Source organism: Euprymna scolopes, chromosome 14, assembly GCF_053919585.1.
Source record: "Euprymna scolopes isolate OS-2025 chromosome 14, ASM5391958v1, whole genome shotgun sequence".
Taxonomy (NCBI): Eukaryota; Metazoa; Mollusca; class Cephalopoda; order Sepiida; family Sepiolidae; genus Euprymna; species Euprymna scolopes.
Genome location: NC_136495.1, coordinates 143,248,505 through 143,275,683, shown reverse-complemented (window position 1 = coordinate 143,275,683; position 27,179 = coordinate 143,248,505).

The window sequence follows — 27,179 nt, the reverse complement described above, 5'->3', positions numbered from 1 at the left end:
TTATTTTGTTATCTGTGTGAATAGTTTTGGGCTGTTTGTGTTGTGTGTAGAGACGTATGCTAAAAATTGTTCTTTGTTGTGTTCTTTTGGGGTTCTTAGTTGGTCTATTGGAATTTGTTCAGCCAGTTCAATACCTTTCTGTATTAGTGGTAGTGGATATCCTCTTTTCCGCAGTGTTATTTGTAGTTCATTCAGTCTAGTTGAACGGAGGTGTCTGTCCGTTACTATGGTGCAGACTCTACGTGCTTGGGAGTAGGGTATTGATTGTAGACAGTTTTTAGGATGGTGGCTTTTGAAGTGGAGGTATTGTTGAGTGTCTGTGGGTTTGTGGTAGATGTCTGTGATTATGTTGTTGTTTTTTATTGTTACTAGGATGTCTAGGAAGGGTAGTTCTGTGGGTCTTTGTTCTCGTGTGAATTTTTCTTTTTGGGTGTAGATATATATATATATATATATGTATATATATATATATTTATATATACATATATATATATATGTATATATATATATATATATATATATATATATATATATATATATATATGACGACACCATCGCAGCCGACAGGTATCTGAAAAAAAGGCAACCCTTACTCTTCGCATTTCGCATGGATTTTATTTCCATCATCTCTTTTTTTTTCTTGGTAGACCTGATTCTGTTACAATAAAGACACATGCAAGACGTGAACCCAGGTGCCTTTATGATTTTTATTAACTTCCCAACATGAGCACAACAGTGCTGGCGATCTTTGCCTGGTGGATTCTCAGCATCCATTTTGAAACCTAGTTTTATTATGGAGAGACTGTTTAATATATCTTGTCTCTTCGACGTCTAAAAACACACTGACAAAAATTAACACAGATAATTCAGACATCAGATTCTGTAATCGTTTTATACTTTCAATTGTAACTTGGTATGTTACAGAGTTTGATGCATGTGACCTTTCTACACCTTCATTGCGTACTCGACTATAGTTTCCCATGATTCAATCGATTGTTTACTTCCTTAGATATATATATATATATATATATATATATATATATATATATATATATATATATATATATATATATATATATATATATATATATATAAACAATAGATAACTGAATAAGTGCTTTCTACCCGGCGCTTCCCATGGATTACATAACAAATATACAATGGCGTATCAATAAATTTCCACTTTTTAATGTAGACATTTTTATATATACTATACACACGGAACTCTAATCTTCTCCGAAGTAATATCTTCTGGTTTCGATGCCCTTGTCATTTGTAAGAACAACTTCGGGGATGCCCCATGGAAGTCCCCAAATGCGAATGTTTTAATAACTTTCGCCACAGCTCTTTTATATCCTCAATTTTATATTATATAATTTGTATATGGCTGAATGGTCGATTAAATGGGCAAAACATCGATAAGAACAATATTTTTGCTTTAGGGCTGGGCCTTTTATCGTGGAGAATTATCGTTATTTAGTAAAATTTGAATTGTTTGCTGAAATCTCATACCGACTGAGGAATTATTTCTGGTAAATCCCAAGGCATCGATCGGTCGTGAAAATCCCAAGATTTCTTGAAGGCTAACTGCTGAACGAGAAGTACGAAATTACCGTTTTACAAATCATCTTCTAGCAGATGATTTGGTTGGAGCGTTTTGATTGCTTATCAAGAAAGGTTGTTTTTTACCAATCCAACCACTTCCTCGATACAAAAAAAAATTAAGGGTGAGTTGAAGACAGTTGCAGGGAGTAAAGTGGATGGGGATGTAAACACTGGGCGTGAAGCAGACAAAAATAGGAACAGGAAGCCCACGAAATCCTCAAGACTTCTAAAGATTCGAGGAGCCTAGCGCAAAAACAAAAAAATTCTTATAAACAAAACCCTTTTTCGTTATGAGAGAAAGACGTCGGCCAGCCGATAATCCGAACAGGAAGGGTTGGATAACGCTGTTCTCGCAGGCATAAATAGCTATTTATATTTGGAATTAAAACAAGGAAAGCATATTTCATTGTCTCAATTTCTATTAATGAAAGAAATACATAATAAAAACATGAAACACAGTGTCGACCTGTTCACTGGAAGCCAGAGAAAATTAAATGCCTACGTCTTTCACTTTAACAGTTTATACAGTACATATACTTGTCAAAATCACCTGTCTTAATTTTCTTTGTTTTCCTGTTTTGTAATCTTCTATTTTGGAAGGATTATTGAAAACGTCTTGTTTTATTTGTAGCAGCTTTGTGTACGATATATACACATCACAGTGATTGCACTACATCAAGCAAGTGACGGGAAACGGTTTTTACAGTGTGAATACCGAACAACACAAGAGAGCGGTACATCAATTACGGTAGTATAAATGATATAAAACAAAGATTGATAACGGAGTGCAAATTGCATAGCCATACCACCCATTGGCCCCGTGCCTCGGACAAAAAAGAACATACCATGCGCGGGTCAAGAATCTAATATTTGCTGTCCGATTCAATATAAAGTCCAAACATGTGTATTAAATCTAATAGGTATCAATTTGTCAATTTAACGTCAATTCCTGTTCCAGTCTCGCAATATCGTACTTGTGTGCCTGTTTTGAAAATATTTGAATGGAATGTGCTCTGATGAACTCGTTGCAATTGTGCACCATGTACGTGCATAACAACGACAGGCCAACTCAGAAACAAAATCTCACCTCTTAACTGAACTTTTCTGACTATCTCTCATCAGTAGATCGTGTTATAGTTGATTACTGAAAAAAAAAACACTCATAAAACGTCGCAGCAGTGTATCCTATTTTATCGAATCATTTTTCTGATCATATGAAGAATACTAAAAACAACAGTTTTTAATAACTAACCTCATATAATAAACGGTATGATTTAGAAATAATTAGCCTAGTTAAGCAAGAACATAGAGATTGTTTGCTTCGATAGTCTGTAATATATATGACATATATCAAAATATCATATTTAAATTGGAGATTAATATCTAAAACATAAATTATTGAATTATTAATTATTAATTATTTCATGTAAATATTGAGCTTACCAGATTGGAATTTTCCTAGTGCTGCCCGCCTGTGTAATACTGTTGCACTTGCCTGCTTTCCGCCCGATTACAATATGCCCGTCTTCAAGTCTAATGTAAAAACGTTCTTGTTTAACCGCTCTCTTAAATAATCAAATGATGTCCCATTAAGTTTAATACGCTATTATACCATATTCAGGGGAAAAAAACAAATGTACGTATATTTTTTCACATGTGTACTTGATCTCTGTATAAAATTTGTTTCCATACATACACACCCACATACAGACAGACAGACACACACACACACACACATATATATATATATATATATATATATATATATAGAGAGAGAGAGAGGAGAGAGCAATTGAGAGATTGAAATTAATAGATAGACATATACATATATAAATAGATAGATCGCAAGATTTTAACAAGAATACGGTTCTATTCTGTGTGCGTTTTTTTTTTTTTTACATTGCACTACATTAGTCATGAATCAAAGACAGAGGAAAGAAAGTAAACATCCATTGTATTGGATCAATACGTCTTAATCATTTGTGTTAAATGATTTCCTTTGGGAATCACTGAAGATGAACGAAGCAAGTCATCTGCACTGGCGACTTTGTGGCCAATACTAGTTTGCCTGAATCTTGTATTGTAAAAGAAATCAATCCTATCAGCTCTATTGCGAAACAATAGAAGCAAAACGGTTTCGTTCAACAAAAGCTAATTTATTGTTATTGTAGTTGTCAAGATCTCATTATTCTCTCCGTATTAGAGTGAGAACTACGAGTTACAATAATGGCCAGGTAACGATTTAAACCAATCAGTAGCGAAAAAAATGAATCCCGATCGAATGTTTACATACACAGGATTTGACTAAAAGAGGAGTGTAAGTTATATAAGTTTGGAATAAAAAATATATATTATATACAAAGTACACAAAGGTATGTTACCGATTCAACTCGTGACGATTACCAGAGACTTTGTACAGAGTTAATGTGATCGTTCCTTAGAATGCGTTTTATATATCCGTAGTTGATTGTGCAAGTTAAAACACGCTGACAATGAATCTTAAAGAGATTGAGTAGTATCATTCAGATAGAAAACATCTAATATTATTGGTTACCGTATAGTGAAATAAGCATCCTATTCATATATTACATTATCGATAATGAGGAATGGATTAATATGCAGTTCAAAGATGATTATTTTGTGTTTATATATATATATATATATATATATATATATATATATATATATATATATATTATATATATATATATATATAAAACATATAAATATATATATATATATATATATGTATATATATATATTACATTGGAGAAAGCCCTTACCAAGTCCCGGGGGTCACTCGAGAATAAAGCATAATAAGTGGGCAATAGCCAATGGAACAATGGCATACGTATATACATATGGGTATATATATATATATATATATATATATATATATATATATATATATATACATATATATATATGTATATATATATTTATTTTTTATTCATATATATGCGCATATGTGTATGTGTATATATATATATATATATATATATATATACATATATATATATGTATATATATATTTATTTTTTATTCATATATATGCGCATATGTGTATGTGTATATATATATATATATATATATATATGTATACATATATGAATATAAAAGAAACATTGCCATTACAAAAGGATATATATATATATATATATGTATATATACATATATATATATATATCTATATATATATATTTATATATCTGTGGGTAATGAATTGAGGATGTTTTGACATCGTCAATATGCCTCCGCTCGATTTGTTTACACAACAAGCATCGCCTAATATGCTAATTGCAATTTGTATATCACTTCCCAATATGCTCACTTTGTGAGCGTGTGTCGGAATTCGTTCATCAAATAGTTCGAAATAGTTAAGCCACTTATTTTTCAAAATTCACAGAATGCTAGTTCATGTTTGTCATTTTTATTAGCGAAGTCTTGTACAGAGGTATTATTCGACAAATATCGAAAATCGAAAACGTCCAATCTTTTAAAAGCTTTTCTTTTTTTATAAATATATAGTAAAAAATAATGTTACAGGGGGTATTTTACGTTACACCGGTAAAAAAGCACAATAAGAAGATTGAAGAAAATTATTTTATGTTGAAAAAAAAAAAAAACAGATTTATTATAATCTGGAGATATAGATCTTTGGTAGACAGTTGACTGCAGATCGAATGGTCTTTTGTACAATAATATGCGAATCGCACAATATTTTATTTTTATTTTTATTCATGAGTTAAATTTACGATCGGAAAGCCGTTCAATTTAAAATTTCCACAAATGTTTTATTCGTTTGCGTATTTTATAATTAACCATACATCAGAAGTGTTTTTAAAAGTATTCTTCGTATAGCCAAATATCAGTAAACGTAATATTAAAACAACGGAGATGGAATATAATGAACGATATTACAAGTATTATTCTTTAATGTTTTAGAGAATTAGCCCAGCGGGCTAATGATTTCTCGTGATGTATAATAATCGAAAGCGGATTGACTCTATAATACATATATACGCAATCTGAATAAATACAAATATCGTGTTTAACCGTATTGTAAGACCGTTAAAGACCGGGTGGCCAGAGAGTACACACGAACACAAACGCAAAGAAATGCATATATATATATATATATATATATATATATATATATATATATATATATATATATATATATATATATATGAATGAGCTCTTTTTAATAAACCATTACGCATTTCTAATTTGTACAAGGTGCTCTCAGTAAGTTTCCTGACTTTTTATACAGGAATTTAAAATTATCGTAGGCGCTTGAAAATTCAATATATGGTTTTTATAAGTTTTATAAAATTTCTGACATTTTTTTATGATGTCGAGTGTAATGGAAAAAACCCAACGGGAATTCGATTACAATCGACTACAATCTGATTGTCACAACAGATGAATTAAAAATGCAATCTGGGCGTGAGAACAATTTAGAAGTACGTATGCCACAGAAACGTACAAAATGCGTCAGACTGATTTTCAGATATCTTGCATCAATTAAGATTTAGATTTTGAGTGGCATGAGAGATTCAAAGAAGGCAAATGCCTGGGAGGAAAGATGAGAGCTGATCGAGAACTAAGGAAGTTATAATATCTGTTGATTTACCTACTAAAGAATATTTGCGCGAATTTGTCACAAGTGTGCTCAGAGAACTCCATGCTGTTACAAACTATTTTACCAAGAAATGCATCAATACAGTTCCTCACCGCCCCTATTTTCCAGGGATTGTGTCTTATAATTTTTATTATTAACTTACACTACGAGAAAGCATAAGATGCTGTAATTATGAGACAATTGAGATGACATAGGTTATGATAAGTGTTATTGGAAAGATCACAAAATAGGACTAAATGAGGCTTCCGCAAATTTTTGGATCGGTATACCAAGTGGACTGCAGTTGGGTGAGGGTACTTCGAAGGAAACCAGAGTGTCATGTCTGTTGTATTAATAAATATGCATACGGAAATAGTCTGGACACGTATTGAAGGCAGTTCGTATGGTGTTTTTTTTTTTTTTTGCTATTAATTTAATTATTTAACGTTATTTTAAATTTGATTTACTTTTAATATTCATGATAAATTTATATGCAGTAATAAGCGTTGTTACTTTCAATATTTGTACCAATGAATTCACAACCATCTTTGATTCAGTGTGTACTATCTAGTCGTACCGACTCAGTAACGCAGATATATTAGTACATCGCAGATTAGTGATATAACATATGCATATATCTTATGCTGATCGAATGACACGATATATGCATTAAAAAACAGGGCAACAGGAGAAGAGCATTTTCACCTACTGAAATTTTCTGGTGTTCTTCAGTAAGGGTTACAGTCGATTAAAGAAAAACTGTTGTCTCCTGCAAGATGGGGATATAAAGCCTCAGATCGTAATTATATAGAACTGCATATATCAATATTCCAACCAAGAAAAGCATCTTATAATCACATAGAATCTGCTGGTATTATATATGTCTTAGCTAATAAACTATTATTTTATCTAAAAAGCATCAGCTTTGTTTCGCTGCTGTTTAATTATCTTGGCATATTTGTGTTGACCACTTTTTTGTGACGACTACTTCTGGTCTGCAAAATGCGTTTTATTATACTGCCCATCTGTCTTCTAGATAGGTTAGTTGTCTGTAATTTTTTTCACTATTTTTCTATTATTCTTGAAACACTACCCTTATACATAGAATCCTTATCCGTCATTATTAATTTTGTTAATTACAATCGGTTTTGTACCCCAAACACGTTTACTATTAACGTGAGAAAGGCACTATCTCATTATAACAGGAAAAAGAAGTTACTTTCGCTTCGTTTTCAATTATTTGCATGTGATGTTTATTCAACGTTACGAAAAATTTGGGTTCGCTGGCTATGAAATTCAATAATCAGGAAGTTCTGTTGATAATTTAAGAGCCATCAAGGTTAAAATATCACAGTTCCTTTTATAGTCACATTCCTCGATTTTATTTCAGTTAAGCCTGTTTTTTTTTTTTGTACAGATATTTCGAGACGGTTATTCATATATCTACAATTTCTTCAATCACATTAATGGCCTATACATGCCATAATATATATAATTTTAAAAAATATCCGCTTGTGTTCTCCGTTGGTTTATCTTTTATATATTCACGCTTCTATTTACTGTGGCTGAGAAATTTAAGGATTTTGGGAGGGGGTCTCTTAAGTTTCACATCTTTACCTATCTAATCTCTTGAGTTTTTTTTCTATTTTCAGGAATTCAAAGTTTTTATTTTCTAATATATATTTATTTCGTGTATTTTTCTTTTTGTAATACTGTTAAATACGCATAATTCATTATTATTATTATTATTATTATTATTATTATTATTATTATCATTATTATTAATAATAATAATAATACTAATAATGTTATAGTTATTATTCGTAGTATTATTAATAATAATAATAATAATAATAATAATAATAATAATAATAATGTTATAGTTATTAATCGTAGTAGTAATAGTAGTAGCATATATATATATATATTTCTTTCGTGTATTTTCTTTTTGTAATACTGTTAAATACGCATAATTCGTTGTTATTATTATTATTATTATAATAATAATAATAATAATGATGTTATAGTTATTAATTGTAGTATTAATAGTAGTAGCAGTAGTAATGGCAGCATTAAAAGAAGTAGTACTATTCAATATGTATTTCAAAAAATCAGCTTTCTAGTCATTTACCTAATTATATTCTCTTGGAGTTCGAGGGCACGTCACATTTCCTATCAACTGTAGTTTAAGATTTCGAATTTATACCCGCGATAAACGTAAATTGGAGATTTACACATTCTCGCTTAAATTATGTTTGCTTTTACTTAGATTAATCATTTGCAGCACATATGTACTTAATAACTTCACCCATTTACGGATCATTTGATTTATTGCGTTTTTCCTACGAACGTGTTTAATCTATCTATAATTATTACAAATCTCGTAAGTATATTAAACGTACAGCTCTCCTTAGCAATGGCCGTGAACAGTAGATTCTCTTATTATAACTGTACCATTTGGAAATAAATATTGCCATATACTTTGTGTTCGTATATTCCACCAACCATAGTATATTTTGTCTATTACCGACTAATTGGTATATTGCAACATTGGCCCAACTTATATATATATATATATATATATATATATATATATATATATATATATATATATGTTACCTGTTTATTACACAGACATAGCTGGTTACATATGTGCATACATGTTTCAGTGAAATTACAATACAATTACGAGTGACCAGATCATCAGACCAAAAGAGGGACGATTTTTTAGTAAGACCAAAAAAAAGGAACGATATTTCTGGTTTGATGAAGTAATCTCTTTGAAATGAAACTCCACTGAAATATGTATGAACATATGTAACCAATAATGCCCGTATAATAAAAGGACTATATACAAGCTCTGCCTCTCATTGAGCTCTCTGTACTAATCACGCAGATTTTATTGGATTTACATCGAGAAATCAATCTATACAACCATTATACATTTTCTTGCTCGTTTTAATTCGCGCGATATTCAATGTAGTCACCTTGCTCTATTACAAACTGTAATAAGAATAAGAATAATTACAACACCATTACCGACAAGAAACACAGTTTTATCACTACTACTACTATTTCTATAATGCTACTTCTATTAATAATTTATTCATACGATAACTTCTCTCAATCGATGCATTAACTTTTTTCGAAAGAATTTATTCACTTCTGAAACAATACAATGAAGACGTTTCAGTGCATATGCACAAGAAAAAAATAACAAAAGCAATATTTTCTCATTAAACATAATGTGAGAAGACGTTGGATAATAAGTGAGACAGGTGCCCGTAGAGTCGATGCCGATGGCGCTAACGCATGATTATCCCGGGGAAAACATCGTTTTCTGAGTACACTTAAGCAATTAAATACAATGCTATTTTATTAACGCATGGCTCACGATATCAGTGCAATCGGCTTCATCAATAACAACTGATGGGATTCGCTCTTATTTTCTTTATAAAAAAAAGATAAGGCTTGAAAATGGAATTACTTGTCTTGAATGATAAAATTGATAGAATAATAAACTAAACTATACATAATCATAAAAGTTATAGAAATACATTGCAATAATTCCGAATAAACAAGTCTGTGATATTCGCAGATAATGCGTTGTTGATGAAAAAAAAAATTCTCATGGAATAATGTCATGCACATTATTTCTACTCCAGTTACAATATTGCTTGGCCTTTTGGTCAAGATCAAAGTGTAGTATCTGTTCTTCAGATGCTGCACTTCTATTTCTTGTTCTCTTTAGGTGGAGGAGAAATCCTTCACGACTGAGACAATTTTTATTTTTGTACCTTTTCTCCACGTTAAAAAAACGACCCTGGTGTCTAACTCTGTCCCGTGGGGAGGCATAGTAAATAGGTACAATCTTACTTCGGCATTGTTTCCAGTCGCCCTGGATGTCTTTCTGCTACTGGACTCAAGAAGTGCCGATTCAGGAGCGGTGTGGTTAGGAACTGTGCAGTCCTTGCCATGAAATTACTTGTGCAGCTGCCTCTATAGGGTGTATCATTTGTCTTTCGAGATTGAACCGAGGCATCGAGTTACACCCTAGTACAGCGTAATATTTAAGTCTAGAATATAGACAAAACAACGTTTCCTTCTTTAAAATACTCACGTCCGACCCCGCGTAAAATACAATTGAAATAAATATGAACTGAGAGAACTGTCTTACATGATTTTAGCACTATCATATACTCCAGTATGTAAACATAAATGTTGTTGCTAAGTTCGTTGAAAATATTGTGAGATCATTTTGCTGTTCCATGCGCTATCAAACCGATAGCACACAGCCTTAATTGTATGAGAATACAATTCGATATAGGATTGAGTACTACTTCTACATATTTGCATGTAGCACTTTAAAATAACGTTATTGAATATACAAATTATAAGTATACGTTTGTTTTTACACACACACACACACTCACAAACACACACACACACACATATATATATATATATATATATATATATATATATATATATATATATATATATATATTTACACAGTGATCACCACTTATCAAAGTCCGGAAGCAACTCAGGGATAAGGGTTATTGCAAGTACATTACGTTAGTGTGGAGATTTGCTGAAATGTTTACTTAAGGGGGCGGTTCATTAGGAATGTGTTAACATTGGACTTGAAGGCAGCCAAGTTGTAGTCCGGAGGGAAGCAGGCAGACGAAACAGAGTTCCACAGGCGTGCAGTTCTAAGAAAGAAGCTTTGTTCATGGAATCCGCGTTTTGATTTAGACACAGATATAGAGTGGGGGAAATTTTTCACAGTGGATTCAGCTAGACGGGTGTTTTTCGTGAAAGATTGGCGAGGGGGGACAAGAGATTGGAGTTCAGACGAGCATCTGCCATGGAAATAACGATAAAACAAGGACAGGCTCGCAACGTCTCTTCTGTGGGAGAGAGGTTGCAGGGTAGAGAAAAGGGCATCCCTCACTAAGCCACGAAGTCTATTTTGTACTCTGTCAAGGCAGGATAAGCTATTTTAGCAGCTCCTGCCCAGATATGGCAACAGTATTCCATCCTTGGACGTACTTGGCTTTTATATAGATAGAGAATTGCATCCGTAGTGAGAAATCTTCTGGAGCGGTAGAAGGATCCCACCATCTTTCCAGCGACCTTGGCAACAGACTTGATGTACGTGTTCCATTTCAGATCAGGAGTAAAGGTCAAACCCAGAAGCTTGTCAAAATACGGGGCCTCACCCAGACGAGAGCCATCCATCAATATGGGTGCCAGATGGGGATCAGAGCGTTGATGATGTAAGGATAGGAGTTTGGTTTTGGATGCATTAAAGGTAATACATATATATATATATATATATATATATATATATATATATATATATATATATATATATATATATATATCCTTTATAATACAATTGTTACATGAATTTCCCTCTCGACCATATATCTCTAGTTTTGTAATAACAAATGCCACATACTATATATTATGCATAAATTAAGTTTACCTATCTTGGTTAACTTTAAAACTCGGGCAGTACACATTTATTCTTTATAATAAAAATCCTGCACCCTAATAGAAACATTACCACTGCTGCCAACATCTTTAGAGGAAGTAGTTCGTATTTTCCCCCTAAATGCGGAGTTTCTCTATATTAGTGCTATTCAATTTGGGCAATCCCCTTTAAATTAGGAGATGGGGCCCCCACCATTATCTTTGGGAAACGTAAACTCCCCCGCATTAAAACAAAGTAAACAGCCCCTTAAACCTGCCCCGCAGTAAAGAAAAAAAAAGCTGTCACGTCTTCGTAACGCAACCTAGATGACCTCATTAAGCGGCCACCTGCCAATCAAACCTCCTCGACTTGGCTCACATTTAACGCTTAACTTATCTTAACAATTCCTCTTCCCTCGTGGCAGAAATGGTTAGGTGGCTGGCTTTTTTTCCTTTCGTTTTCAACTTCGCGTCAAGTCTTCGAGCTTCAATCCTACCTTCCAACTAATTTTTTTCTTTTAATGTTTTTTTTAAACAGACACCCACACACACAGACAATGCCGGGTATAGTCTATTATATAAATCTCACCTGTTTGTTTAAATGCATGTATGTATGTACGTATGTATGTGTGTATGCAGTGTAATTTGTTGCTGGCTATCTTGCTCTTGCTTGTTGCTGGATCTCAACATTGTGAACCGAGAGAGAGACTTAGCTGTCGTACAAAGCTAAGACTCTTTAACATCATATTTGTATAGATACTCCCTCAGACATTTGGGCTCATGGATTTTAAATGTCTGACGGAGAGGCACTCGTATGACAATACGTTGCAATCATCATGTATCGTTTTTACACTTGACCCTTCGAACGACAAATATCGAAAAATTAGCATAAAATTCTTTCACATTTAACTGGGTACATTTCTACAAGGAGGGGTTGTGTTTTTTGCCGATATTTTCGAAAGTCATCCCCGCTTTTCGAGTGACTAGCCTTAATTTAAATCTTATTATGAATAAATGTCCAATCAAATGATGTATAGTTTGTTTAAACAGTTACATTAAATTTAGCTCAAAGTTGCAGTTTTTGCAAAAATATCAAGTGGGGGCATTTTGTTGCCGATTTTGTATATATATATATATATATATATATTTATATATATATATATATATATATATATAGGTATATATATACATGCCTATATATATATATATATATATATATATATATATATATATATATATAAATGTTGCTCGCTGATCTCTTTTTTAAAATGTTTTTTAAAAATTTTATTGTTACATCAGCTTATACTCATAATACAGGGACTAAGCAATTTTGATAATAAATGAGTTTTTCAAAAAGTGAGAGGATTATGTGTGCTTCTGAGAGTTCCCAAACTTGAATTTATTTCATCCTCCATCTTCATTGTTTTAGTCAGTTCAAAGTCAATGAGTATTGTCGGTCTTGTACGCGTTTTATTTTTATTTTTTTCTTCTTACTTGTGTTGAGCTGTGCGGTTCATTAGTATTTTATCGCATAAGTTTGTATGTTTGCGTGTGCTCGTCTGGGAGTAGACTGTGTAAATGTTTGTGTTTCTTGAATTGACTTGTATGACTTACATCTCATAGTTTGAATAAAATATGTATAGTGTCCGTTTTGTTGTGTAGAGAAACTGTTTTTATATAATTTTAGATTTTTTGTTAAAACATCGTTCTAATAAGCATTCAGTTGTAGATAGTTTGGATATTTATAATACTCACCCCTTCTCTCTCTTTCTCTCTCTCTCTCTCTCTCTCTCTCTCTCTCTCTCTCTCTCTCATAGACAACCCAATAGTGTTTTTTTTCTGTCAACTTTTTATTGACGCTTTAATCCAGAGTTATCTTCTTTTGTAATACGGTGTTTTCTTCTATTGCCGTCTATACCTTATTTACTTTCAATGTCTGGAATCTAGAGTGTCGCTTTACCCCTACTTCTTTCCTTTTGAATTTAACGTTTTTTTATTTTATTTTATTTTTGTTTAAATACCTCCCCTATTCCTTGAGTAAGAAGCAGACTTCGTTAGGGAAACACAGATTATATTACGTCACCTGAAGAAGGCATGTGGTCCGGTCCAACCCTTATCTGTAACATTTGTATGTTAAGTGTAGCGGCTATTGTAATACGATTTCTATATAAATAAACATATTGTATTTTATTCTTATTGAGCAATATTAATAATCTCGTTTTAATTCACGAGATGACCTTCCTGAATACCTTTTATTTTGTATATACCTACACACACAAAACATACAAAAGGCACACACACACACACATATATAAATACATATATACACATATATATGTGTGGGTGTGTGTCTGCGTGTGTGTCTGTGTATTGTGTGTGTGTATGTACTGATACGCCGTTTAGTTTTAGTGTTCTTACACTTGCAAGTAATTTATAACGAGAGCGGGTGTTTAACAAATAAATGCAAATAAAACGAAATCTTTACCTTTGTATAAACATTATAATCAGTTGTGATTGTTATAATCAAATTACTGAATGCTTCACTGAACGTTAATACAATCAAATTTATTAATACACATTGTGGCATTTCCATTATCATTTGTTTAATGTAAAAATATGCACTGTCTCAAAAATACCGAACATAAACACCGACATTTTTAAAACTATAAAACACTCAACTAAATTGTCTCTTCACAGTTAAAATATTACCTCATAGAAGCATCGCTATTTTCAGTTCAAAAAGGAAATTATTTGGAGCAATGTTGCTCGCATAACTTGACACATAACGGCCAGAATAGACAAGACTAGACAATGTCCGGTTTGGAGATTCTACTTAATGAAACTTTAATCAACTGAGTGGACACTCGATGACCAATGTTGTTCACTTTTCGCGTATTTGTGGCATTGTCTTCCATTAATAATTCTGGCTGCGCTCCAGAGTAAACGAACGTTTGCACTGACCCACTCTCTTCGCCAATTGCTGGTCGCGATGAGATATTTATAAACAGATGTTTGGTCTCCAATCAAACACATTTAGACTGTATGGCTGGACAATCACAACTTTAGCGATCACGGGCCAGAATCAATGGACCCTGTCAAATATATGGATAGAGGTCGATATCTGAAGTGACTTTTACTTATTCCGCTGGTCACATTATTAGTCGAATCTTTATCGTTTGAACGCGTTTTGGAAACAAACCCTCATGAGACCTTTTCACCTGCTATGTACATAAAGTAAAATACGGTACAAGATCGCTTCACTCTTCAATACTTTAGATTAACATTTGACACATTGGTCGGTGTACATACAGCAGTAATAAGGTTATGTTTTATTGTTTGTAAAAACAAGTACAATAATTGTGAGGCGTAGCATATACATGCTCTAGAAGACATAAAATTTTGCTACACTGACGTGGATGGTTCATACGCCACACTTTTCCTAATGTAGGAAGCAATGCCTATAAAGGTGAAAACAGAACGTATAGTGCAGTGCTACCTTACACACGCCCGCACACACACACCAACACACACTCACACACACATATATATATATATGTATGTATATATACCCACAAAGAAAGAGAGAGAGAGAGAAAGAAAGGAACAAACCAAGTGATGTGTCCAGCAAGGTTTCGTGTAGATGAATGTAATCAAGAAAGCAAAAACAACAGTACAAGTATTTGAAAAAAATATTGTGAAAAGTATGATTCTGTTCCATTTCAGCAACGGAAAAACGCGTTGGAGTTCGCTGTTTTTTTTTTTTTTTTTTTTTTTTTAAACAAGCCGTTTGAGGACTATAAATGTGGTGGACAAATGTTTGTTTAAAATCAACATTTGTGGAGGTTACTTATGGTCGCCGCTTCCCTGGATCAGTAATTAGCCCTGCTAACTGTCAACGCGATGGTTCTGGGTTCAATTTTGGCTTTGGGAGAGGTGCGAGTCTTGCGACACTGATGAATTGTGATACAATGAACTAGTGCTGTATGTCAATGACTACAAATATATACATATATATATATATATATATATATATATGCCATCTTCGCAATGTTATTAATTCCAAATCTCAGTAAGTACTTATACGCATTCCACAAATGAGGGCTAGTATGAAAGCGTATGTCCTGACTTGTATAGTCCGCTATGTGAGATTTGCCGTAAACTTCACACATAAAGGAAATAATCTAGAGCCTATTTTGGCACATTTTTCCTGCCATAAAATGTTTCTATAGTTCTAATTTCTTTTCCTTATTTAGCAAATGAATTATCAACTATGCTATTTCCCCAAACTTTCTGGATTTGATAGAGAAGAGACTAAATATTGTTGCTGTGGTTTTGAATGATCTAAAATAATACCAAGGTAAGACTTGAGTCCAAATATTTCTCATATGTATTATCTACCCTCTTTGATTACTATATATGAAATATATTTCACATTGTATAAAATGATTTCAGGTAGGAGATATTTATAATTGTACCCTGTTTCAATAAAAGGAGAGATATAAGATATAATAAATATTTTTTATCAAGTCTTCCTAAGCTGTTATTTCAGATCATATGAACCCATGCTAGCAAGTTTTAGAGCCCCTCGACATCACCGCACTATATATATATATATATATATATATATATATATATATATATATATAAATATATATATACACTGTGTACAGAATGTTGCTAGATAAGACATGAAATTGATAAGGATATATTAAACGGTCCTAATTATCGGGCTTGAAACCGACGGTACCAATGACTTGTCTCATATAACAACTTTCTATACAAAAAGTATCTTATCTTTCGTATTTCTTTTTAATCGAGCACTCTGCTTGATTTCTTTTAAAAAAAAAAAAATCATATATATATATATATATATATATATATATATATGGGGGGAGGGGTTCCTGTGTGTGTCTGTGTATATATATGTATATATATATATATATATATATATATATATATATATATATATATATATGTATATGCATATGTATATATATATATATATGTATATATGTATCTAAATCATTTTTTCTAATTCGCTATCTCAATTGCATTGTTTCACACCTTTTTGTTTACTTATCTAAAATAAAACGAGTGAATAACAATAAATATATTTACCAACAGACTACTAAAGTTAATTGCTTTCTTGTTCTTAATTTCTATCACTATCAATTTGTTCCCCTCATTGGCGTTCCCTTTTTTGAGTCTTATTCACTCATTTTTACCACTGAAACTCACTCTATTTGTGTGTGATTTTTTGTCTAGCGTCTTGATTCCGTATTTAATATCTTAGTTACTATATTTTTTACTAACCATTTTTTTTATCTCATTCTAATTTCTTGCTGCTATTCATTTTTTATGAGTATTTCTCTTTCTATTTTGATTACTATGTTATTTTCTACTTCTCATACCCTTCACGTCTATGTTAATGTATCCTTGTTTTTGTTTTCTTTGTTATGTGTTATAGTTCATTATTTCTATTTTTTATTTAGTTTTTCCTGTTACTTTTATTCATATTCGTGTTTCTAGCATCAAGCTCGTCGTCTTCACGATTACAACAAAAGTGATATATCGTAATTTATGTAGATTCCACTTTCTATTAGCATATTTCGTTTTCTTCATTTTTTATTCATAATTTTGTTTGTCCTGATCATATTTGTCCTGTAACGTTCTTAGTCTGCAGATTCTAATAAACCTTGCATTTTTTTAAATATTTACTGTGTTTTCTTTATCGAATTATTATTCTTGCTATATTCCTCTATCTCTTCTACTGCTATGGATTAAAGTTCGCTTTTTCGCTTTTACCTATTTTTCTTATATATTGGAACTCCGAGATACGATATTAAAAATTATTAACGAAATACAGTACATTATATAATACATGTGCATATAATACAATAACATTAAATATAACAACGTAAGGCAGGACAAAGCCTGTAGCCCGGGGCCGGAAAACATCATATTGTTCATCATAACCTGAAAAAAACGTATTCTCGCCCCACCGTATCCCGGGGTTTACTGTTTATGTAATTCATTTTATAGATTTATTTTGTCCGTTCATTCTTATATTCTTCAGCTCGTTTTTATTTTATTTTCTTCATTATCTTTTTTCCTGTTAAATCCAATTTTCATTTTATCCTACTTTTCATATTTTATTATTAAACACTTCAGTCTACATACTTTTCATATATTTTCCTCTACTGCTTCTTCCCATCCTTTTTTTTCTAGTTATTTATAATCTTTCTTTAGTTTTTCTTCCTTTTTCTGTCGTGTCACCTCCATGATCATTTTATACGCTTTAATTATCCTTTACAGTCTTTCAGTTTCTTTTCTTTTTATTTATTCTTTCTTCTGCTACTGCTAATAAGGATATTTCTTTCGGGTTTACTTGACCAAGATGATTACACAATTATAATTATCGCTATATTAAAGGATTGTTATCTTTGTGAAACTTCACATTATTTATTTATATTCGTCTGCTAGGCGTTTGTTAGACTTTTTCGGCTAGTTAATTTAATTACGTTTAAAAAAAATCCTTTTATTTAGTAGATCTTGCCAAATAACATGTGTCATTTTCCTGGATTCTTGCAATCGCGATTGCTGGTATGTTTGGAGTGAATAAAATCAATTTAAGGTCTGGTTTGAAAGAATTAATTTTACTCATGTAATTTCATTATAGTCTGCAATGTATTTTATCTGTTTGTATGAATTGCCATTTTATTCAATTTCAGAACCGGTTTCGCATCAATTAGTGAGGTAGTATCAGTCGGAGCAACTAATCGTTATTAGGTATGTTGCGATCCAGATCATTTGAATTGCAGGAATTAAATGTCAAACTAAGGTGTTTTTCTCATTAGGTTTACACGATCAATATATTATGTTATCAGTTAAAACATAAGCCTGCAGACTTATTTTAAATGCAAAACATTCGAATGTAAAACTCGTCTTAGTACAACAATAAGCGCTATTCTCTCTTACTTTCCATCAATAATAAAAATTTAACGCGAACTCGATGGGCAAATTTTCTTTACTAGAGCTGTTCTCCTGTGGAACACGTTACCGCGTAGCTACCTCCCAGTAAGTAATCTAATGTAAACCTACCAATATACCAACATTTTTGGCCAAAATCAAAGTGTAGTATCTGTTCTCCAGATGCGGCACTTCCATTTCTCGTTCTCTTTCAGTGGAGGAGAAATCCTTCACGACTGAGACATTTTTTGTACCTTTTCTCCACGTTAAAAAACGACCCTCATAGGTTGGTTTTTCCGATTTTTTAACAGAAGTTTTACGTTCGTTGGCTATTTTTAAAGAAGTTCTTTACTCCACCCCCTACACACACACCTACACACCCCGAGCAACGCGGGGTACCACCGCTAGTTGTATATTAACGTCAACATGTTCGTCAGAATAAAGCTTGCGACGGAAACTCATGTGTAACTAAAAAACACCATGCACGTCACTAAACGTAAGAATTTTTCGATAGCTTAAACACGACTATTAGTAGATGTTCTGATGATCAGTCAGTAATAGTTTAGTTTCAAATTAAAATTTCGCACAAACTTACTGTTTCGGTATTTGCCTCAATAGAAATAAGGTATGGACTATTTTAACGGGCTTCGTCCGGAAAGCTGCCTATTATGTTTCAATGAGACAAGCAATGCCCATTGTTAAGGCACTAATTAAAAATAGAAATTCAAAAGTAAGTATAAACGTGTCTACTCATTAGTCTGAAAGGTTTATTTGACAATAAAAAAAATGAGTGATTAAATCTATCAGGCATAGCACGCACAACTTTATATATAACTGTTTAAAAATACAAGTCCGTGCAATTTATTTTATTTATGATATTATCAATAATGAATTTAAAAATAGCGAAATCTGACATCCAAATTTTAATCAACCGGGAAAATCACTTTGCATTTGAATAATCATTTTTTAAAAAATGTTATTTACGTAGGAAAATGATTAATATTCATTCGGTCAAAGATTACATCCTCCCCTCTAATTTGTGATGAGTTTAAACGGGGATTAGAGTCATCAATAAAATCGGTGTTTTCATTCACAATGGCGTAGTAATTAACGCTAAACTGTGTCCAAAATATCAATCAGAGAAAATAGTTTTGACCATTTTAATAAAATAATATAATGCATACATATCTATATATAAATATGTGTCCAAGAACGTATGAACATATATAACTATTCTCTCTCTCTCTCTCTCTCTCTCTCTCTATATATATATATATATATATATATATATATATATATATATATAAAGTGAGAGAGGACAGAAAGAGAGAGAGAAACATCTCTCTCTCTCTCTCTCTCTCTATATATATATATATATATATATATATAAAGTGAGAGAGGACAGAAAGAGAGAGAGAAACATCTCTCTCTCTCTCTCTCTCTCTCTCTCTCTGATATTGATACAAATGATCTCCTATTTAAATTTAATAATTATTAAAGTGAACTGCTTAATAAACTTACTCATGGATACACAAGCGACTACGGGAACGTACATTACACTCTTCTGACAAACGAGCATTGATTAATATCCGATCAATTTTTTAATGGTATCTGATTGTAAGATAACTTTCATCTCAGCAGTCTTCTGAATTCTTCTCATGCATCGTTTTTACATTATTCACATTAAGTAGAATTTAAGTTGAAAACTTTCTAGAACGGAGAAATATTTTTCTCGTTCTCTACTTCTCTCTCCGTCTGTCCGTCTGTCTGTCTGTCTCTCTCTCTCCCTCTCTCTCTCTCTCTCTCTACATATATATATATATATATATATATATATATATATATATATATATATAATAGTCTGATTTGGTTGAGTGTGAAAAATCTCTACCAAACTCTTATGAATAAATGCCCATGGACGATTGTTCCACTTTACATCTAGTAATTTACTTTTTATCTATTTTCAGTTTCAACTATGTTTAAAAAATAGACTGGATATGTCCTCTTACACAAGAACATTTTATTATTTATTTATATTTTATATATGGTAAAATTTTCGACTCTAGATTAGCGCTTCCACCCTACGTTTCTCAGAAGGCGAGATAAAACAGATTAAATGAGTCGAACGCAGAGTTACGACCTAGAATTACACGTTGTCTTTGATTTGTGAGTAATTCTCATCTGACCTTGAGCGATTCGAAAACAAAGCAAGAATGACGCAACACGAGGATAAAATATAATAGGGGCTATATTAAATATACATCTTGAAATTTTATATAACACTTCAATGGAACATGATGCGCTCGAACAAACAGAGAGGAAAATAAATCATAAATAATTAAAAATGACGTAAAAAATGGCATAAATGCCGTTATTGAATGGCTGTTCGAAAGGAGTACTAATCTGTATATAAATAAAATCAAATGACCAACATTTGTTTTTATGCAAGTCTGTGACAACAAGTATATTGGCATGTGTCGTTCTTTCTTTAATTTCGTCCACCCGAGGACCGTATATATCTATATATCTATAAAAGTGAACGAGCCTGTGTGTCTGTTTGTATGTCTGTTTACATTTCCCTACGCAATAACTCTCTCAATTTTTAATCTACACATTCGAAAGTTTATATTCAGGGTACTGAGATTTGGAAAAATCTATGTGATCGGTTTTCGGCCAGAAATTTGGCTGGTAGGGAGTCAAATCCAATGATTTGACCTTTGAGAACTCTACGAAACTCCTCCGCCAATTTTTTGTCCAAACATTTGAGATTTTGGATATACGTTACTTGGACATCGATCTAACGTATTACCCCAATATGAGCCCAAAACAATAACTGTTAAGGGGTAAAAATAGGAATCCAAAAAAAAAAAAAATTGACCGTTTTTTTGTTTTATTTGTGCTCAGCATACACCTCCAAACACCCGGGCAACGCGGGCCACCTATGCTAGTATATATATATATATATATATATATATATATATATATATATATATATATATATATATATATATATGTGCATCTTGACAGTCGCTTGTATTTTCTTCAGGTGACTGGCTGGCGTAAATGTGCACGTAGATGGTTCCCTGACATGCTATTACCTTGTACAAAATTATCAGGTTTGGCTGGGAATATATCAGTCTTTGCTGGTGCTTTTAAATTCGCTGTATTATGCACTTGTGAACGTGTTTCAAACTGTTTAAGAATTTTCAAACTTGTCCACAGTTATTAAATATACTTTACCGGTATGTACAAGTCGCCAGTATAAAATTGTTGGTCTAGCTTAACTTGTGTGATTTTAACTGAATCGATAAGTCAGCATTATTACGAAACATCGTTTTAAAATTGCACATTTTTTGGAGGAACTGCACAATTATCCTGCTTTATACTGTATGGTTAACAATATTTTTATCAAAGTTTTTGCATCGGTCAATAATTAATTTCCTTTACTTCTTTCGAATTACAGTTCGAATTTTTTCATCTATTTGCATGGATTTCAATCAGCTTATCATTATTTTTCAGTGCATCGTAAACCTTTTTCATTGGTAGGTTTATGCTCGGTCTATTTCCTATTAAAAGCTTACAATAAAACAGTTATTTTGACATATTACTCCCTCTAATCACTACTAAGTACCCAATGTAATGCACTTTATTTTGATGATATTGATTGTTCAATGCCAATATTGTCTGAATAAAAGTCTTTCAACTGATGTTCAGTATTTAACTGGTGCAGTTATGATGAAACGTTCTTAAAGTTTTCAGGTGCCTTCAGTGGTTATCTACTATTTCCGATTCATAAATTCATAAACTATGCATGTTAGAACATACATTTTATACGCTAATCCTTGCTTTCTCCCTTATTCATATATCCGACCTGACACATTTATCAGGTTTCACAAAAGAAAAAATATCTCTACTCAACACTCTACCGCGATATATAAAGATATCCGTTACTTTAATCCCATCCCGTAAACTAGGATATTTGATGCCACATATGGCCGACAAATTTGAGGTGAATACATAAAAACGGTTTTTTAAGCTCATGCCCAACATTGAGAATTTATCCATTGTAAGCAATATATCCTCCTCCTTGTGTACGAAAAAAAGCAGCTTCATCTGCATACAAGAACTCACTCCTGTCTACGTAGTGTTTTTGAATTTTCATGAAAACGTAGGGTATTGAATAGGCTGCAAAATATTCGAAAACGCAACGATACCTCAGCATCATTGTCTTCAGAAGCATATACAATAATTGTGACAAAGTAATTTGAAAATACCTCGATGTTGATCTGTAACCTTTCGTGATTCAATCGTTTATTGATATTGGTTCAGATAATATGCCATTTATTTTAACTGACACCTACATGTGCTAATGTGGCTATTTATAAATTCGCCCAAAACATTGGCATCTCAATTGTTCCACGGCTATTTCTAAACCAATAGTAGATTTTAAAAAATATTCAGTTCGGCGTGATTTTTTCCAGCACCTTACATACAGCTTTAGAAACATAATCAATCTCTAGTATACTCATTCAGACGGCTCTCTTTTTTCTTTGTACAATAGAGGGATAACCTTAATGATATTATATGTGAGAGTATGAAATTGTATACTTTCATCTTGTTAGGTCGGTATACGTCACCAGGAGGGCTTTTGAAGAGATATATGTACATGAACGATGTCAAAGATACATGTATGTACTATACATATATATCTCTCTGTGTTTAAAAATATATAATCTACAAACAGTAAAAACAAGAAAAATGTCCGTCGCAGGTGAGGATATCATGTCCACAACAAGATATGGGCTGTCAGCCTAGACTCAGACAGGCCCATCTACCCTAATCGATAAAAGCCAATCTCTCGTCAGATTTAAATATAACATTTCTTTTTACCGCACTTGGGCAAGTTATTAGAACATCAGAGGGAAGATCCTCGGCGTTACAACTTTCTTTAAGTTACCTAGAAATATGAAGAATGCGGTGTTGATCTCCTTCAGCTATTGCATTTAGTCAAATGTTGTCATAAATACACACGTATAGACAAAAACCTATATGAATTGATTATTGTCCATAGCATTGTCAAAAAAACTAAAAACACATTTTTATCACATAAGAATATTTCGCAAATGAAAAAGCGATAAAATCCACGATTGAACCAAATTAAAAAAGATATAACGTTGTTTTTCATGTTATTGTATTTATTAATGAAAAAGGAATTTTCTCGCAGAAATGTCAAAGTAAAGAAAAAACGTCCCATTCTTATAAGAATTTCACTTACTTAAAAAAAACTTGATACAAAAGACATTTTAAAAAATAATGTTGTAATTGATCTTTGCTTTGGTATGAAGTGTTGGACATGTTCACTGCGGCATTTTTAAACTAATGAAAAAATCGTTAAACTCATATAATATATATATATATATATATATATATATTGTTTGAGAAATAAACACGTGTTTCGTTATTAGAGTCGTTGAATAAAGCAAGATTCAAAATCGGGGCCCCATGGCACGCGGCCTAAATCTCTACCACTGTCCTATCTCGTGCGACCGCTGGGTACCACTATTTTTATGTTGATGTTATTTTGTTTTTTTTTACACGCGATATTTTGAATTAATTCAATTATTTATACGTAAGTGCATTTTTACGTGAATGAAAATGGAAATATATATATATATATATTTATATATATATATACACATATATATATATATATATATATATATATATATATATATATATATATATATATTTAGTAATCAACATACAAAACTGTTTCGCTGTTTCAAAGCACATCAATGGGGCAAGACAGGCAACAACCTCAAGCCATAATTGTAAACCCGACTTCAAGAACGACAGTCAAAGCTTCTAACCATTAGGTTATACGGTGGCTGCTGTTCGCTTAATAAATTATCGATGTTTTTACATCGTTCAAATGCCTCCGCTGGTTTGTTTACACGCTAATGGCAGATTGTAGATAATTTCCCAATATGCCCAACCCAAAATAGGTAGTATTATAGTAATCCACATACAGTACAGTAGAATATATATATATATATATATATATATATATATATATATATATATATATATATATATATATATATATATATATATATATATATATATATCACTAGCATAATTAAATACCTAAAGACACTAGAGTTTCATCGTTCAGTGCAGGGTGTCACGAACTGAAAGTGCTCAACGATAAGAAACGCATTTTTAAAGCGGCTATCATAATTATTTTTTTTTACTATAATAATTAAATTATATATATATATATATATATATATATATATATATATATATATATATATATATATATATATATAGCTTTTGGTGCGGCTGTGTAAGTGGGTAATTCTCCCGCTTCTGTTGAAACTATCACAATGTTAATTCTTTATTTAAGGTTCGATTAGATTCTTAGATAATTATCACTAGTTAAATAGATGGATAGATAAATAGAGAGAGTGAGAGGGGTGGAGAGAAGAAGACAGATAGATAGGCATGAATATGAAATGAAAAAGACAAAACTACGGAAGAACCAAAGATTTATTGCAAACTAGCAAGTTGCAAATGTTTGTTTTTTTTAAAGTTTGGAATAATTTTGACATGAGCATACGTCTACTACAGTCGCTTTTAAAATCGTTGCATGCTTCATGAAAACTCGTGTGCATGCTATCAGATAATATCAGGTAAAACTAGTAACCTTGTTCCATTTTGCATCCTATTTCAAGCGCAGCCGTTTATCTCTAAGATGTACAGTGTTTTGTCACGGGATCAGGCGCCGAGTTTTATGTCTTATTCAGTCGGGTAATTAAGTCTCTTCTTGAAATTGCTCATTATTCATTTCATGTTTGAGATATGTTGGCTCTCGATAAGGACAATGTAAGGACAATGAAAGATGTACGCCTAAATAAATCATTTTTTTTATTAGTTTTGGTGCAAGAGTCTAACGAGGGAAAAATATACACATATTTGTGAAAATAGTTGTAGAAGCCGGACATTATATTGATTACGAGGAGAAAATTAAAAGCTTATTGTAACGATGATATTTTGTTTCATTCTATATCAAATTCAATAGACACTTTATGTTAAATTCAGTGTTTATATATTTCAATTATTTGACACATAAAAACTATACATATATATATATATGTGTGTGTATGTGTATGTGTATGTGTGTGTATTGTTATAAACGGTATACACGATCCCATGTATTTAAAAAAATACATTTGGAATTAACAAAAATCTATATTTTTTATAGTATTTTTTATGATACATTGTAAGTTAGATATTCTACATTGAATTCGGTTTACTATTACAACAATTCATTTTTGATGAAAATAATATATATATATATATATATATATATATATATATATATATATATATATATATATATATATATATATACAGTATAGCAATTTTCAAAGTACCAAGGTTTTGTGTATCGTACTAAGCAGCCTTTTTTCTAACATATCAAAACATCCGGAGTTTTACAGACCTCTTCAATTACGTAGAAACAATTGTTGCTATTTTTGTGAAGTACATTAGTATATTCGAAAACTTTATTTAAAAAAATTATATTCAGTTAATGCGATAGAATAATAAATATCGCATATTTATGTAGGCAGATCTTTTACTTTATATGTAATCTTAGTTTAAGCACGGGTTCCATGCTGTTTCTAACTATTATTTTTTTTTAATTCTAAATGTATAGATTTTTTGATAACATATTCTTTTTAAAAATTATTACTTATTATCGAGAGGATGGAGTTGTATATATGAAATAGATTTATTTAGCTTGTTGATATGGATCTACTTTCTCATTAAAACAAAAACGATTTGATATTTTATGGACAGCTATATTCGTTTGGAGGGACAACGCACTTGTGTTTTATAGATATTTTGCTTTTTCCATTATATATATATATATATATATGTATATATATATATATATATACATATATATACACACATGCATAAGTAGTTCTATTAAATGTTCCTATATTATGTTAAGTTTATCCCAAATTGTATTCGTATTATAGATGATAATGTTAGTGGAAACTTTCATTATTACTCACTTAGTTATTTATTGAATCTGTAGATATTTTAACTATATCTATATTGAATATAAGGACTATTATTGTTATACAATACTTTACCAGCTAACCTATAATAGATCTTACAATATATCAAGTATATATGTATATTTTTGTTTATTTAATATATATATATATATATATATATGCGTGTGTGTGTGTTATCCTATTTTAGTATCTAGTCGATGCATGTTTAATTTTTATGTAATTCTACAGAGTCTATTAGGGAGTAATCATCTCTATTGTGTAAGCTTATAAGATCATACGATGTTGGATCATTTTATTTATTTTTTAATGTGCAACTAATATATAAAAGCGTGATTTGTTAATAGTGAGTGTTTAACCTTGTCTAATCAAACAAATTTACTACTTCCTTCCACTTTATTTAGATAATT